Source organism: Carassius carassius, chromosome 49 (assembly GCF_963082965.1).
Source record: "Carassius carassius chromosome 49, fCarCar2.1, whole genome shotgun sequence".
Taxonomy (NCBI): Eukaryota; Metazoa; Chordata; class Actinopteri; order Cypriniformes; family Cyprinidae; genus Carassius; species Carassius carassius.
Window position 1 is genome coordinate 17,945,217 of NC_081803.1, and position 18,046 is coordinate 17,963,262.

The window sequence follows — 18,046 nt, forward strand, 5'->3', positions numbered from 1 at the left end:
ATAGAACATAGATAACATAGCAAATATTTAAACTGAGAAAGTTTTTTTGCACAAAATGAGCTCATTTCAATTTTGATTTCTGCTACAGGTCTCAAAATAGTTGGGACGGGGCATGTTTACCATGGTGTAGCATCTCCTTTTCTTTTCAAAACAGTTTGAAGACGTCTGGGCATTGAGGCTATGAGTTGCTGGAGTTTTGTTGTTGGAATTTGGTCCCATTCTTGCCTTATATAGATTTCCAGCTGCTGAAGAGTTCGTGGTCGTCTTTGACGTATTTTTCGTTTAATGATGTGCCAAATGTTCTCTATAGGTGAGAGATCTGGACTGCAGGCAGGCCAGGTTAGCACCCGGACTCTTCTACGACGAAGCCATGCTGTTGTTATAGCTGCAGTATGTGGTTTTGCATTGTCCTGCTGAAATAAACAAGGCCTTCCCTGAAATAGACGTTGTTTGGAGGGAAGCATATGTTGCTCTAAAACTTTTATATACCTTTCAGCATTCACAGAGCCTTCCAAAACATGCAAGCTGCCCATACCGTATGCACTTATGCATCCCCATACCATCAGAGATGCTGGCTTTTGAACTGAACGCTGATAACATGCTGGAAGGTCTCCCTCCTCTTTAGCCCGGAGGACACGGCGTCCGTGATTTCCAACAAGAATGTCAAATTTGGACTCGTCTGACCATAAAACACTATTCCACTTTGAAATAGTCCATTTTAAATGAGCCTTGGCCCACAGGACACGACGGCGCTTCTGGACCATGTTCACATATGGCTTCCTTTTTGCATGATAGAGCTTTATTTGGCATCTGCTGATGGCACGGCGGATTGTGTTTACCGACAGTGGTTTCTGAAAGTATTCCTGGGCCCATTTAGTAATGTCATTGACACAATCATGCCGATGAGTGATGCAGTGTCGTCTGAGAGCCCGAAGACCACGGGCATCCAATAAAGGTCTCCGGCCTTGTCCCTTACGCACAGAGATTTCTCCAGTTTCTCTGAATCTTTTGATGATGTTATGCACTGTAGATGATGAGATTTGCAAAGCCTTTGCAATTTGACGTTGAGGAACATTGTTTTTAAAGTTTTCCACAATTTTTTTACGCAGTCTTTCACAAATTGGAGAGCCTCTGCCCATCTTTACTTCTGAGAGACTCTGCTTCTCTAAGACAAAGCTTTTATAGCTAATCATGTTACAGACCTGATATCAATTAACTTAATTAATCACTAGATGTTCTCCCAGCTGAATCTTTTCAAAACTGCTTGCTTTTTTAGCCATTTGTTGCCCCCGTGCCAACTTTTTTGAGACCTGTAGCAGGCATTAAATTTTAAATGAGCTAATTAAGTGGATAAAAGTGTAAAATTTCTCAGTTTAAACATTTGCTACGTTATCTATGTTCTATTGTGAATAAAATAGTGGCTCATGTGATTTGAAATTCCTTTAGTTTTCATTTCATTAAAATTTAAAAAACGTCCGAACTTTTCCGGAATTCGGGTTGTAAGTAACACTGGCACTGGTCCAGGAAAGCATCGTCAGAATAGTCCATCTGCTGTCAGTGATTCAACCGTAATGTTATGAATCGACAAAAATACTTTTTTGTACACAGAGAAAACAAAAATAATGTCGCCTGTGTACTGCTCAGATTTGCCAAAATTGGGCCACGCCAAATATGCGTTATCATACTTCAGCTAAATATATGTAAGTGTAACTTGTGAATAAAAATATGGAATGATATTGCGGACATTATTCAAAAGGCATTGCAAATTGTATTTGCAATTGCGTTTTCAATTTGTGGACGCATAAAATGTGACATAATCCAAACGCAAATGCAAATCGCGCACTACCGTTTTCATTTTCGATTAAGTGAACGCACAGTGTCTGCCAAATTTAAAATGGAAATGCAAAGTCTGTTTGCAATTGTGTTTTCCATATCTTACGAGCTATGAGCCTGTCATATTTAAATAGCAATATTAATTACCACATTTGCCTTTTCACTCTCTCTGCACTGTGCATGTAAACTGCCAAAACTCAAATGGAATCGCAATACCTTTTGCATTTGAATTTCCAACGTCTACATGGAAACGCAGGTCCGGTAATTCTGCAAACAGCAGCGTACTTGATAACATGTCAGCTCCCCTTGACTACTGCAATTTTCCTCACTGTATGATCGCCAGTTTTGGCGGCTGAAGTTAGTAGGATAAACAAAAAAATAAAGAACGTCTGTGTTGGCCCGGGTTTCGAACACGCGCCAAAAGACAGTATGCCATAAGCAATGACAGTCACTAACCACTCAGCTACCAAGCTACACTGAATCAGCACCAGATCTGTGACCATCTTAACGTGTGGCCTGTGTTTACCTATTATGAAAATAATAGCAGAACGCCGACTACATTTTATGGTTCATGATATTAAAGAACATTTCATAACGTCTCAGACAACTGTACATTTGTGGCTACTGTGGCTTAATTATAAGCACTATCGTTAACTTATATTTACCCTAGTAAAAACATGGTACATTTTAATACGATCTTCACTTCCCAATGCAAAAACGCCCAATGAAATGGCCCCACCCCTGTCACTTGATTGACAGGTTTCGTGTAGACGTTGGGAATTCAAATGCAAAAGGTATTGCGATTCCATTTGAGTTTTGGCAGTTTACATGCACAGTGCAGAGAGAGCGAAAAGGCAAATGTGGTAATTAATATTGCTATTTAAATATGACAGGCTCATAGCTCGTAAGATATGGAAAACACAATTGCAAACAGACTTTGCATTTCCATTTTAAATTTGGCAGACACTGTGCGTTCACTTAATCGAAAATGAAAACAGTAATGCGCGATTTGCATTTGCGTTTGGATTATGTCACATTTTATGCGTCCACAAATTGAAAACGCAATTGCAAATACAATTTGCAATGCCTTTTGAATAATGTCCGCAATATCATTCCATAGAATGGCACAGTGAATTGTGTTCACCACCATGTTTTCTCTAAGTATTCCTGAGCCCATGTTGTGATTTCCATTACAGTAGCATTCCTCTATGTGATGCAGTGCCGTCTAAGGGCCCGAAGATCACGGGCATCCAGTATGGTATTCCGGCCTTGACACTTACACACAGAGATTGTTCCAGATTCTCTGAATCTTTGTATGATATTATGTACTGTAGATGATGATAACTTCAAACACTTAAATTTTGCTTTGAGAAACTCCTTTCTGATATTGCTCCACTATTTTTCGCCGCAGCTTTGGGGGAATTGGTGATTCTCTGCCCATCTTGACTTCTGACAGACACTGCCTCACTGAGAGGCTCTTTTTATACCCAATCATGTTGCCAATTGACCTAATAAGTTGCAAATTGTTCCTCCAGCTGTTCCTTATATGTACATTGAAATTTTCTGGCCTCTTATTGTTACCTGTCCCAACTTTTTTGGAATGTGTAGCTCTCATGAAATCCAAAATGAGCCAATATTTGGCATGACATTTCAAAATCAGGAACTCTCACTTTCAACATTTGATAAGTTATCTATATTCTACTGTGAATAAAATAAGTTTATAAGATTTGTAAATTATTCCATTCCTTTTTTGCTCACAATTTGTACAGTGTCCCAACTTTTTTGGAATCGGGTTTATATATAGATGAATATATATAGATGGTTGATTTTAGATCATTCAGAGCAAATGGCAGTTCAACATCGAGATGTCATTCTCGCTCAGATGGGTGTTTGGGACTGAACGCCAGGAAGAGTGTACTTTCTCCAGTTCAGAGAACCACCGATCTAGGCATAGTGTGGGATCACCCACGATGCAGGTATGTCTGTCTTCTCCTCTTATTGAGTCGATCCTCACATCAATCAAGAGAGTCAAAGAAGACCAGTCACTCACTGTCAAATAGTTTCAGAGATTGTTAGGTCAGATTGCAGCTGCGTCCAATATGATACCTTTTGGCTTGCTGTACATGTGACCCCTACAGTGGTGGCTCAAGACCAATGGATTTTCCCAGAGGGGTAATGCACTTCGAACAATCAAGGTTGCACGGTGATGCCTTCGAGATTGAGTGTGGGAGCAGACATACTGTCAAAACAGTGGCCGATATCTGTCGATATCAATTGTTATTATAGTTCAAAAGGGCAAACAATTATTATGCGAGTTAACTCAAGTCAGAATGTGCACAGTTGCATTTGTCCAAAGGCATTCCCCAAAGCATTCACTGCAGCGTCTCGTTTCTTCAAGGAACAAGGGTTACATTCGTAACTTTGGAATACGTTCCATCAGCTGCTCTCTTTAGGGTGTGAGTGTGCTCATTATACAACGGTGTCAGACTTTAATCATAAAAATTAGGATCTGTCATTCAGAAGCATGGCTTTTCTTATCACTGCTACGCTGATGACACCCAACTCTACCTCTCATTCCAACCAGATGACCTGACGGTAGCTGCTCGCATTTCAGCCTGTCTGAGTGACATCTCTAGCTGGATGAATGACCATCACCTTCAGCTTAACCTTACGAAGACAGAACTCCTGGTGATTCCAGCTAACCCATTGCTTCATCACAACTTCTCTATACAGCTGGGCTCATAAACCATTACTCCTTCGAGGACAGTTAGAAACCTAGGAGTTGTGATGGATCATCAGTTAAGCTTCACAGACCACATTGCTACAACTACCCGGTCCTGCAGGTTTGCCTTATACAACATTAGGAAGATTAGACCCTTCCTGTCAGAGCAAGCAACCCAACTTCTTGTCCAAGCTCTTGTTCTCTCCAGACTGGACTACTGTAATGCTCTCCTGGCGGGCCTTCCTGCATGTACTGTCAAGCCTCTGCAATTGATCCAGAATGCAGCAGCGAGGGTTGTCTTCAATGAGCCAAAAAAAAGCTCACGTTACTCCTCTCCTCATCAGGTTACACTGGCTACCAGTAGTTGCTCGCATCAAATTCAAGGTACTGATGCTAGCCTACAAGACGACCACTGGCAAGGCACCAACTTACCCAAACTCATTGGTTAAATCTTATGTGCCCTCCAGAAGTTTGCACTCTGCAAGTGATCGACGCCTTGTGGTACCATCCCAAAGAAGTTCAAAATCACTCTCACGGACCTTTTCCTGGACTGTGCCCAGCTGGTGGAATGACCTCCCAATCTCAATTCGTACAGCTGAGTCTTTACTAATTTTCAAGAAACAGCTAAAGACTCATCTTTTTCGCCTGCACTTAACCAACTAACACTAGCACTTTTCCTTTTCTTGTCTTTTTAATTTATAAAAAAAAAAAAACTACCTATGCGTTCTATACTAGACTGACTGAGACTTGTCATGGCACTTGTATACTGTTGTTGTTCTCTTGTTGACCTGACTGCTTCTATTGTTCTCATTTGTAAGTCGCTTTGGATAAAAGCGTCTGCTAAATGATTAAATGTAAATGTAAAAAAGCAACCGTATCTAAAATGCTGGAAAAGAGAGAGTCCGTAGTTTCTGTTACATCATCAAGTTTGTTGCATCATCTGAGGATTTAGATATGTTGAGGAATTTAGATAAATCAGGACAGTCTTTTGTGGTTTTTTAAAATTTTAGAATTTAAAATTTTATCTATATGAACTTTGCACAAGGCTAGTTAATGATCTCAGATATCATCGCTTGGCTGCATAATTTCAACACCATCAACATCAATTCAATGTGACGGTATTAAATCTAGAGCAGTATTTAGACAATGAGTAGCTCATGTTGTCTTACCCAAACAGCGTTCAAAATGTCTATGAATGCTGATTCCAATGCATCTTTTTCATTATCAACATGGATATTGAAATCACCAACGATTAAAACTGTATCTGCAGCCAGCACTAACACAGAGAGAAAATCAACAAATTCTTTAATAAATTCTGTAGAATGCTCTTGTGGCCTGTATACAGTAGCCAGTACAAACATCACAGGAGATTTATTATTAACACTGGATAATGTTATATGAAGCCCAATTATATCAAACGAGTTAAACTCGAAGCTCACCCTGTGAGATATACCTTAAAATATTGTTATATATTTTAGCAACACCTCCCCCTTTACCTTTTGGATGTGGCACGTGTTTATAAAAGTAATCTTAGGGGGTAGACTCATTTAAAATAATGTACTCATCATGTTTTAGCCACGTTTCTGTCAAACAGAGCACATCTAGTTTATGATCAGTGATCATATAATTTACAAAAAGTTATTTTGTGGAAAGGCTATTCAATAAGCCAAGCTTTATGATTTGTTTATCCATATTACAGCTATATATTTTTTTATTTTTGTTGAAAATCAATTAAATTGTTACTCTTAATTTTTTTTTCTAGTTCAGGGAACAGACACAGTTTCTACAGTATAGTGTGAGATCTAGGTGAAAGAGAATTAACTGATTTCTGTGGCATGAGGCAGCTAGCAGACGGTCAGTTTAGCCAGTCTGTCTGCTTCTTGACCTGGGCCTCAGTTAGTCAAGTTAAAATTTTAAGACTATGTTCCATATTTTTACAGAGATGAGCGGCACCACCCCAGGAGGGATGAAGACCATCTCTTTTCAACAGGTCAGGTCTGCCCCAAAAACTCATCCAATTGTCTATAAAACCTGTTATTCTGCGGTCAGCACTTCCACATCCAGCCATTGTTTTACGAAAGTCTGCTATGTATCTTGTTACCATGGTAAGCAGGGAGGTGACAATATTACTGTGTCTGACATCCTGACATTGTACTTGCATGTGAAAACACCTCTTTAATGTTTATTTTTAGTGATCTCCAACTGGTGAAGTCAAACAGTCTTAATGAATTTAGCCACCACATTTAAGAGTGATGTTTGACCCACAAATATGCCGCCTCACAGTCAACCAATCACCCTGGCTTCAGAGGCTCTGTAACCGTAATCAAGCTGAGCTAGTCACATCCAAAGCCATATCTCCAGCCCTCAAATTCTTACTGTCCTGAAAGTTTGGATGCACGTCTCTAATACCGAAACCTTCTCTGTCAGCCTAACAATTTCCCTGCATTTATCACATGTGAGTTGCTCGTCGCCAACAGAGAGAGCTAAACTATACATGTGCCAAGCGGTGCAAACAACAATAGCAGGAGAAGAAGCCACTACTCACCATGATTGAAGACAATACTGACTTACCACTGTGATGAAATCATGAAAAACGGTGCGAGAGAGAAAAGAAACAGGGCAAAATAAAAAAAGACAATGGTTATAGACATGAATAGAAACTCAAATGGAAATGAGAATGACAAGCTAACTGGCTAACAAATGCTAACGAGCTGTATGGGTGCTACACGGGTGCTGCACTCGTGATCTAAAATTTAAAGCGAACTGTCGGAAGTGATGTTAAAATCTGTGTAAAAAAAAAAAGAAAAAAAAATGAAATTGCATTTTACTGTCTGAGGCCGGGGATACAAATTAACAATCTGTTAATCTTCTTTACAACTGTCAAAAGAAGATTCATGAGCTCACACTTGACATAGTAATCAGTATGTTGTGAATCTTGATGTTCAGAAACTCATGCGAGAAGTGATGTGGAAGCACAAAGGATCATCCCTTATCACACAATTTTCACAATGCAATTGCATCACATCATTAAAAAACAAACCTTAGAGATTTTATTAGTACAGACTTCTCTTGTGAGACTTTTTTTGTTTTTTTACAGTGAGCCTTAAAAGAACAGTTCATCCAATAAAGAACATTGTCATCATTTACTCACTTTTATGTTGTTCCATGTTGCTTCTTTTTTTTGGTGCAGTACAATAGAAGATATTTAGAAAATAGTTGATCTATGTATAAAAGTATGATTCTGGGTGAACTATCACTGTATCTGTGCTACTTTTTAAGTTTATCACGATACAATGGAGGACAGGAGGCAAATGCAAGTAAGAATGTTTATTGATGGAAAGTAATTGATGAGGAGATGTTGGTGGGTGACGCAGGGACCTCGACGGCAGCACAGACAGGTGAGTTGGTGGTTTGAGTGCGCTGGTGGAGGTGATGGTGATGATAGATCCAAGGTGATGGCAGTAATCCAAGGTAGACCGAACAAGAAACAAGGCACGAAGCAGTAGAGCTGGAGGACGAACAGACATGAACCACGGAGGACCTCAAACAACGATCTGACAAACAATAGATGAAAGACAGGGCATTCATGAACCGTGACAGTACCCCTCCTCCTAAGGACGCCTCCTGGCGTCCCCAGAATCCCTTACCTGTCGATTGCAATCATCGATAAGAGAGTGATCCAGGATGTCTCTAGCAGACACCCAACTTCTCTCCTCTGGACCGTAACCCTCCCAGTCCATCAAGTGCTGAAATCCGCATCCCCTCCGTCTAGAGTCCAGAATACGATTGACCGAATAAGTGGTCTCCCGAACTATGAGGGGGGGGGGGGGGGGGGACTGGGGTAGGCGGATTAATAGGAGAATGAAATACGAGCTTTATTTTAGACACATGAAAGGCGGGATGAATTCTCCTGTACGCAGGAGGAAGTTTGAGGGCTAATGATCTTGGTGACAGTGAACGGGCCAATAAATTTGAGAGCCAATTTATTAGAGACGGAAGGGAGAGGAATGTTCTTAGTAGAAAGCCACACTTTTTGACCCATGATGTATACGGGAGGCCTAGACCGGTGGCAATTGGCTTTAGCCTTGGTGTGTGCCCCCACTTGGAGTAGAGTCTCGCGGGCTGTAGTCCAAGTGCGGGAAAAATAGGTGGCTGGTAACCTACACTACACTCAAATGGAGATAGGCCCGTAGCTGATATTGGTAAGTTATTGTAGGCGTACTCCACCATAGACAATTGTTGGCTCCAGGAGGAAGGATTCTTGGAAACCAAACATCGCAACACCCTTTCCAAATCTTGGTTTGCTCTCTCGGTTTGACCATTGCTCTGGGGATGAAACCCTGAGGACAGACTTACAGTCGCTCCCAGTAATCTACAGAATTCTCACCAAAATTTGCCAAAAAGTGGCCACCAGAACTGTTGCTCGACTAAAAATTTAGTACGGTTAACTCCTGGATGACAAGCCACATTAGAACAATGCCCCCACTGGATAACGTTGGACCTTAATCCCTCCGGCACAAATAAGCGATTCGGTGGGCACCCGGGCGGAGGCGTTACCCCTTCTAAGGCTGTCTTGACCTTCGATTCAATCTCCCATGTGTGTGTGGAGACCACTAATGTCTCAGGAAAAATACACTCGGGAGTGGATGGGCGTTCGCAACGGTCAAAAATACGTGACAAGGAATCGGGTTTAATATTTTTGGAACCCTGGCGATACGAGAGAGTGAAGTCAAAACCACCGAAAAAAAAGTGCCCACCGAGCCTGCCTGGAGTTCAACCTTTTGGCAGTGCTAATATATTCTAAATTCTTGTGGTCTGTCCATACAATAAAAGGAACCCCCGATCCTTCTAACCAGTGGCGCCATTCTTCCAATGCCATCTTGACTGCCAACAATTCTCGGTTACCAATATCATAATTTCGTTCGGCAGGGGATAAACGATAAGAGAAAAACGCGCATGGGTGGACCTTGTCCTCTGAGGGAGAACGTTGAGATAACACTGCCCCTACCCCCATCTACGATGCATCGACCTCCATCACAAACTGACGTGATGGGTCAGGGGTGATCAAAATAGGGGCTGAAACAAAGCAGCTCTTCAGTTTGGCAAACACAGCCTCGGCTGTGTCTGACCACCTGAACGTAGTTTTGGAGGAGGTCAAGGCGGTCATAGGTGCGGCTAGTTGGCTGAAGTTGCGAATAAAACGCCGGAAAAATAGTTGGCGAACCCCAGAAACTGCTGTAGGGCCTTACGGGAATCTGGACTTGGCCACTCTACCACAGCCTTAACTTTCTCGGGATCCATGCGTATTCCCTCAGTCGACACAATATACCCCAGAAACGGAACCGACTGTGCATGAAACTCGCATTTCTCCGCCTTGACAAAAAGCCCATTCTCTAGCAATCTCTGAAGCACTCGTCGAACGTGCTGCACATGTTCCTGGAGAGAAGAGGAAAAAATCAATATGTCGTCCAGGTAGACATATATGAATTGATCAATCATATCTCGCAGCACGTCATTGACGAGTGCCTGGAAAACCGCTGGGGAGTTGGAAAGCCTGAAGGGCATGACCAAATATTCAAATTGCCCTCTGGGGGTGTTAAAAGCGGTCTTCCATTCATCCCCCTCCCTGATACGGACCAAATGATAAGCATTACGTAAGTCCAATTTCGTGAAAATCGATGCTCCCTACAACCTCTTGAAGGCTGAAGATATCCACGGCAAAGGATAAGTATTCTTTACCGTGATGTTGTTCAGTCCACGGTAATCAATGCAAGGTCGCAGCGATCCGTCTTTCTTCCCCAAAAAAAAGAACCCCACCCCCGCTGGAGAAGAGGAAGGGTGGATGAACTTCGAAGCTAGAGAATCAGAAATATATTTCTCCATAGCCTCCCATTCCGGAACAGAAAGTGAATATAATTTGCCTTTAGGCGGATACTTACCTGACAGTAATTCTATGGCACAGTCATAGGGACGATGCGGAGGAAGAGAAGCAGCACAAGACTTACTGAACACTTCCTTCAGGTGGTGGTACTCGGCGGGCACATTAGACAAATCCACTGCCTCCTCCTGAAACACAGACATAGAAACAGATGGACAGGCAGACACTAGACAAGACTCATGACATCTATTACACCAAGTCAGAATGGAGTTGGATGACCAGTCTATTTTGGGGTTGTGAAGGAGGAGCCAGGGGTGACCGAGGACTATGTGTGCCAGGGGAGAGTCAAGGATGTGGAAGGAAATAGTTTCAGAGTGGTTGCCTGCCTCTCCTTCTCCTCCCGGGAAAGCCGAGCTCGCCCTACCTGCATGGGCTCGTGATCGTAAGAGGGGCTGGCCCCATCCCCGCCGCTGGACCGCACATCAGTCTGGGTCCTGGATGTGGAGCTGGGAAAGTTCCACCTCTCTACTCGAGTCACACGTGCGTCGACCCGCAAAGCCAGTTCGATCAGCCCATTGAGTGACATCGGAAGATCCAGGGTGTAGATCTCCTTCTGGACGCGGTCAGCCAGCCCATGCATGACCATGTCCCACTGCGCCTCCTCGTTCCAATGACACTCCACCGCCAGGGTTCGGAACTCGATGGAATAATCCGAGGTGGATCTCTCATGCTGACGTAGCTCAGCGAGCCTCCTGGCCGCCTCCCTCCCGGCAACGGCCCGATCAAAGACCCGTCTCATCTCGGCGGAGAGTGTCTGGAACGAGGTGCAGCATGGAGCCTGGTTCTCCCACACCGCTGTTCCCCATAATGCCGCCCTCCCAGTGAGCAGGGTTAATACGAAGGCCACTTTGGCTCGTTCGTTGGCGAAGGTTCTGGGTTGGAGAGAAAAATGCATATCGCATCGGGTTAAGAAAGCTCTACAAAAGTTGGGCTCACCCGAGCAGGACTCCGGAATGGGGAGACGTGGTTCCGGCTGGGAGGGGGCTTCCGATGGTGCTTGAGGTTTATTGATGGAAAGTAATTGATGAGGAGGGTGACGCAGGGACCTCGACAGCAGCACAGACAGGTGAGTTGGTGTTTTGAGTGCGCTGGTGGAGGTGATGATAGATCCAAGGTGATGGCAGTAATCCAAGGTAGACCGAACAAGAAACAAGGCACGAAGCAGTAGAGCTGGAGGACGAACAGACATGAACCACGGAGGATCTCAAACAACAATCTGACAAACAACAGACGAAAGACAGGGCATTCATGAACCGTGACAGAGTTTAATTTTACTGGTCAATTTTCTAGGACTTTACAGTGGACTTAGCATCATGTAAAAGCAAAATATTTAGATCCATACCTTGATTTTTGGCTCTTGTGTCCAGCAATTTGACAACCAAGTTTGAATTATTAAAACAAAGAAGTTACATCATTATACAGCATCAGTGTGGGTGGTGGATGGGTTGGTCAATCTGACCTAGATACTGTATAAATGAAAGGACAGTAAGAAGAGCAGAACAAACTCCTAACAGGAGGAGATTTAATCATGGTCTATGAGACAGAGGATCAGGAAACTCAATACTGCTTTCCTGCCATCAACTCATCATGTATCAAGGGAAAGCGGTCCAGTTATGAATACAATATCATGTATGTATTTTTTTCATTGCTGTCAGCATGGACTGTGTTTTTCTGAACCTGCTGGTGATCATCTCCATCTCTCATTTCAAGAAGCTTCACACTCCAACCAACTTGATCATTCTCTCTCTGGCTGCGGCCGATATGATTGTAGGGCTTATTGTCATGCCTGTGGATGCCATCAAGCTAATTGAGACATGTTGGTACTTTGGAGACACTTCCTGTGACGTGTTTATGATAATCATGGGACTGCTCATCTCAACATCTATTTGTAATTTAGTTTTAATTGCTGTCGATCGTTATGTGGCTGTGTGTCACCCTTTATTGTACCCACAGAAAATAACAATGACTAAAACTTAAGCATCTGTCTCTGCTGGTTTTTCTCTTCAACGTACAATATTGGCTATTTAGTTAGTGGCAGATATTTTGCAGCTTCCCAAAAATCAGATGTGTGCTATGGAAAATGCTATTTAGTAATAAGTTTTTCTTGGACATCAACTGACCTTTTTTTTCCTTCTTGTTACCTTGTACCATGATTATAACTTTATATTTGTATAGTTATAAACTCCCTGATGAAGAGTGGTAAATGTGTAACAGAAGGATCAGTGAGGAGGAAATCTGAGAGCAAAGCTGCACTGACATTAGGAATCATTGTGACAGTTTATCTGCTTTGCTATATTCCCTATATATTGTCTGCAACAGGTACTACAGTTATATCTCCTGCCACAGTGACATTTCTGTTATGGACTTTGTATGTTAACTCCGGTCTGAATCCTCTTATTTATGCTTTATTCTACCGCTGGTTTAAAATATCCGTTAAACACATCTTAACATTTAAAATATTAGAGCCAGCATCCTCTCTTGTGGAAATTTTTAAAGATTATTAATTATTTTTGTGGAGGATAAAGCACAATTTCTAATGCTAACATACAGTTCTAAATTCTTAGTTTGAGTTTTAAATTTAAAGTGGAGACATTCATTTACAGAAGAAATAAACAAGTATGATACCCTTGTGTTTCATTCTATGTTCTTGTTATGGCCTTATTTTTATTTGGTTAAAATTATTTTTACATTGAAACCTGTTAATATGTTGATAGTTTTGTTTATGTGTATAATTTTCATTCACTGTGTGGGCTGTAAATATGTATCATATATTGGTCAAGACAGACAGACTGTATTCAACCATGTGACCACATATTATCTTTTACTGTGCGTACAGAACAGAGTCATCAAGGTTCATTATAAATGCTTTGCAAAGTGTGTGGTTTTGAATATATATGTTTAATTATGTTTATGAAGTTCAGTTTTATTGAAGTAGGTTTTTGAAACTGCTGCATTATATGTGCTTTGTAAGTTAAATTAGTTAATTTAAAGGTCAGTGTGGTGATTAATTTAGTTTTGGTTATCCGTATAAAGTTAAATCTGGGTATAATTGTTTTTATTAAAGTGTATAGTCATTTACATTTTATATAACATTTATATTTTAATAAAACAATATTGCATTAAAATATGTTGAGCTGCTAATCCCACTCCTACCTCTTAACTTAACTATCACAATTTCTTAAAAATATGCAGAGTTATATAGAAAAACATAACAGAGAAGTGTAATCACAAATTTGTCAGAAACAGTGCCAAAAGTAGTCCAAATGATGATGTGTTGCAGTGACAGTTTTCTCTGGCAGAACACAATAGTTTTGTGTGAGGTACAAAGCAGAAATGAAGTTATTAATGGCTGAAAAATGTATCCTAAACCACTCGATGAGAGCACACATTTCTCATTTACATCACCCTGTTTACAGACACTACTTCGAATGGAAATGAAACTGTTGAATAATACACAAACATAAATGTATATATTTTACAAATCAAATATAATTCATATTATGTATAAATATTAATATATTATATAAACCTGCCAAGGCTTTGCAAAAAGATATGTGAAATCCTGTATTAAATATAAGACTGCCTCCGACAAATCTGTACCCAGTAGGATTTAGTCTCCCCTTTTTTTCTCGTTGTTGTTGTTTATTTATTTATGATTTTTGCTCGTATTCTCACTAAATATGATCCCCAAATGTTTCAATCTTTAACAATGGCTTCTAAGAAGTTTAATTCAGGATAAGTTTTAACGACTAAGCTAAAGCACAAAATTCACTTAATCTGTAGCCTGGATCAACATGCCCTCCACACTCAGAAAAATTATCGTTACTGACAAAAATCACTATATATATATATATATATATATATATATATATATACGTTGCAGTTGCACAAACATAAAGTTGCATAAGCACCAGTATACAACAAACATATTATGCCTAAATATTATACGGGCAGCATTTAGTTGGCTCTCGAGAAAATAAGGGGGCTGATTGTGCTTCTCTGCATTTGTGGCGAACGGGTTGGAGACGATTCTTCTTATCTCCACCAGTGTTTCCCAGATCTAGAGCTCGCTCTTGAGACTCGGAAGCCTGCGCTGCGGTCCTTCCTCCTCGTACTGTGAACCTACTGCGGCAGCTATTTAATCTCTGTCGAGATTAATATTGTTTGTGTGAATAAGTGGCTCGCGTGCTGCCGAGGAAACACGTGTATTACATAATTTTCAGTTTTGATGTAAATCCTTTTTTTTGTCTGATTGTTTAAGCTCCATTTAATAATGAGGATTAACATGAGGCATTCATATGACTATGAGAAGTTAGATATATAATTTTGCCATAAAAATTATTTATCATTTTTTATTAATCTTTCCATGCCAGACCGTGTATACTTGCCTGGTTGTTTAGCTGCATTTAATTCTGAGGAATTAAATTCAGTATTTATCTGACTGTGAGGAGTTAGATATATCACTTTGATGTGTATTGTATCACATGCCAGACCGTGTTTACTTGTCTGATTGTTTGACTGCATTAAATTCTGAGGAATATAATGACATGTATCTAACTTTGAAAAGTTAGATGTATTGGAGGAGCTGCTGGGCGTAAGCCATTCCTTCCATGTACAAACAGAGCATTACCGCCCGCATTCCCCGTTTAGAGACTGGGGGCTGAAGCAATGCTCTCAGCGAGGGACTTCCCAGCCTAAGCCGGCTCTGGGGGTGTACTTTAGGCGGGGAAGTCCTCGCCCAAGAATTCTTGACGCATGTCTGTCATGACTGAAGACTGGGGTAAAGCAGGGTCCACCTCATTGTATGGTACCCATCTCACCTCAGTGCCCTCGAGAGGTCGGTCTGCCAACCCTGCCAGAGTTTCAAGGCGCAGCACCTTCCAGCGAGTGATGCTCTCAGTTATTTCTGCCCGTGAGCGTAGCGGAGCTGAGAGACTTGCAACCCCTTCGGGGGCCTCTTACACCAGAGGTCAGTCTCGAGGGACTGATCCCTTAGTAGATTTATTTAGTGTGGAAACTACTGCCAAATGTATCTCAATGAGTCCTGTGCACGGTAGAAACTCTCTACCGCATAGATTCAATGGGGTTATCCCGAAACTAATCAGCCCCCAGCAGGCTCTGGTTATGGAACAAGAAGTGAATACCCTATTAAGGAAGGAGGCCATAGAGGTGGTCCCTCCTCAAGACAGGGAATCCGGGTTTTACAGCCAGTTTTTTCATAGTTCCAAAGAAAGAAGGGGTGTTGCGTCCTATCTTAGATCTATGTCTGCTGAACCACTCAGTTATGTCACTGAAGTTCAGAATTCTCACCATCATGCATGTTTTAGCTTAAATAAGATTAGAGGACTGGTTTGTCACAATAGATCTCAAAGATGCATACTTTCATGTCTCCATCCTTCCACAACACAGGAATTGTTTGAGATTTGCTTTCTAGGGCGACGCTTATCAATATCGAGTACTTCCCTTCAGCCTTGCACTCTCATCCCGCAAGTTTACGAAATGTGTAGATGCAGCTAGGCTCTGGTTTCTTTGCATATGCAGGGCATCCCCATTCTCAATTATATTGATGACTGGTTGATTTTAGCTCAATCAGTGCAGATGGTGGGTTGACATTGAGATGTCGTCCTTGCTCACATGGGGGAGCAGGGTTTGGGACTGAATGCCAAGAAGAGTGTACTTTCTCCATTTCAAAGAACCACCTATCTAGGCGTAGTGTGGGATTTCACCATAATGCAGGCATATCTGTCTCCTTCTCGTATTGAGTCGATCCTCACGTCAGTCAAGAGAGTCAAAGAAGGCAAGTCTTCCTAGTTAATGATCTTAGATACCATCGTTTGGCTGCATAATTTCAACACCATCAACATCAATTCAATGTAACAGTATAAAATCTACAGCATGATTTAGACATTGAGTAGGTCCTAACTCATGTTGTCTTACCCCAATAGCATTCAAAATGTCTTTGAATGCTGATCCCAATGCATCTTTTTCATTATCAACATGGATATTAAACTCACCAACGATTAAAACTGTATCTGCAGCCAGCACTAACTCAGAGAGGAAATCAGCAAATTCTATAATTAATTCTGTATGGTGCTCTAAAAAAATGTGAAATAATGTAATCATCATGTTTTAGTCATGTTTCTGTCAAACAGAGCACATCTAGGTTATGATCAGTGATCACATAATTTACAAAAAGTGCTTTCGTAGAAAGGGACCTGATATTCAATAAGCCAAGCTTTATGATTTGTTCATCCATATTACAGCTATTTTTTTTTTTTGTTAAACATCAATTAAATTGTTACTCTTAAATTTGTTTGGATTTTTTTTTCTAGTTTAGGGAACAGACACAGTCTCTGTAGTGTGAGATCTAGGTGAAAGAGAATTAACAGATTTCTGTGGCATTTGACAGCTAGCAGACTGTCACTTTAGCCAGTTTGTCTGCTTCCTGACCTGGAACCCTGACCTAAGTCAAGATCAAATTTTAAGACTATGTTCCTTATTTCTACAGAGATGAGCAGCACCACCCCTGGAGGGATGAAGACCATCCCTTTTCAACAGGTCAGGTCTGCCCCAAAAACTTGTCCAATTGTCTATAAAACCTATGTTATTCTGCGGGCACCACTTAGACATCCAGCCATTGTTTGACAACAGTCTGATGTGTATCTTGTCACCACGTTAAGTGGGGAGGTGACCAGAGCATATTACCTTGTCTGACATGGTACTTGCAAGTTAAAACACCTCTTTAACCTGTTAGCCAGCACCCCCCATCATGGGACTCACAGCTGAAAGTGCTCTATCAAACTTATAATTGTAACAGTGTCCTACTTCAGTGTGTTACAAACATAATTTTGGTGTCTTTGGAAAGAAGACCCTTTGGGCTTTACTTTTTATCAACTAGATTTGATAATGCTCAAAAATATCAAAAGTTATAGACACTGAAGTGCCTTGAATTTTTTTTTACCACACTTAAATATTTTTTTATTTGATATGAAAATACATGAAATGATACCTGGAGCAATCTAGAAAAAAGTAATGGGTTGAAAGTCACATGTCTCATGAGTTTCTATTTCAAATCTGAATAAGATATCATGAAAAATGAGACTCCTGCAAATATTTTTATGAGACTATGTCTACACCCCCACCCCCCAAATATAAGAAAATATATTTCCTAATAGTATTGAAGGCTTCTACAAGCTATTTAGTCAGTAAACATACCACTGCATTTTTTTCCCATTATAAAACACTAGACAGAAACTTAGACATCATATAAGTGATTTATTTGAGCACTAGAAAAATACAATAAGAATATTTGAGTAAGAAAAATAAGAATATCAAAAAAACAAAAAAAAACCTTTGTTTGCCAGTTACAGAAAATCCTGAGATTGCTAGAAATGCAGCATTTACTATGAATTACGATGCAAATAAGTGCTGATGGCCCCTTATAAAGATGGTAATACCACAAATGTGCCAAAGTAAATAAGCCACTCTCTCTATTCACATAGACGCGTTCACTTTGATAGCCGTGATCATACAGTAATAGCAGGCTGATTTGG

General features: G+C 40.9%; 1 pseudogene; it reads left to right on the forward strand.

Annotated features, from left to right (window-relative positions):
- Positions 1-12,021: 12,021 nt before the first annotated feature.
- LOC132132384 (trace amine-associated receptor 13c-like) lies at positions 12,022-12,997 on the forward strand (annotated as a pseudogene).
- Positions 12,998-18,046: the final 5,049 nt, after the last annotated feature.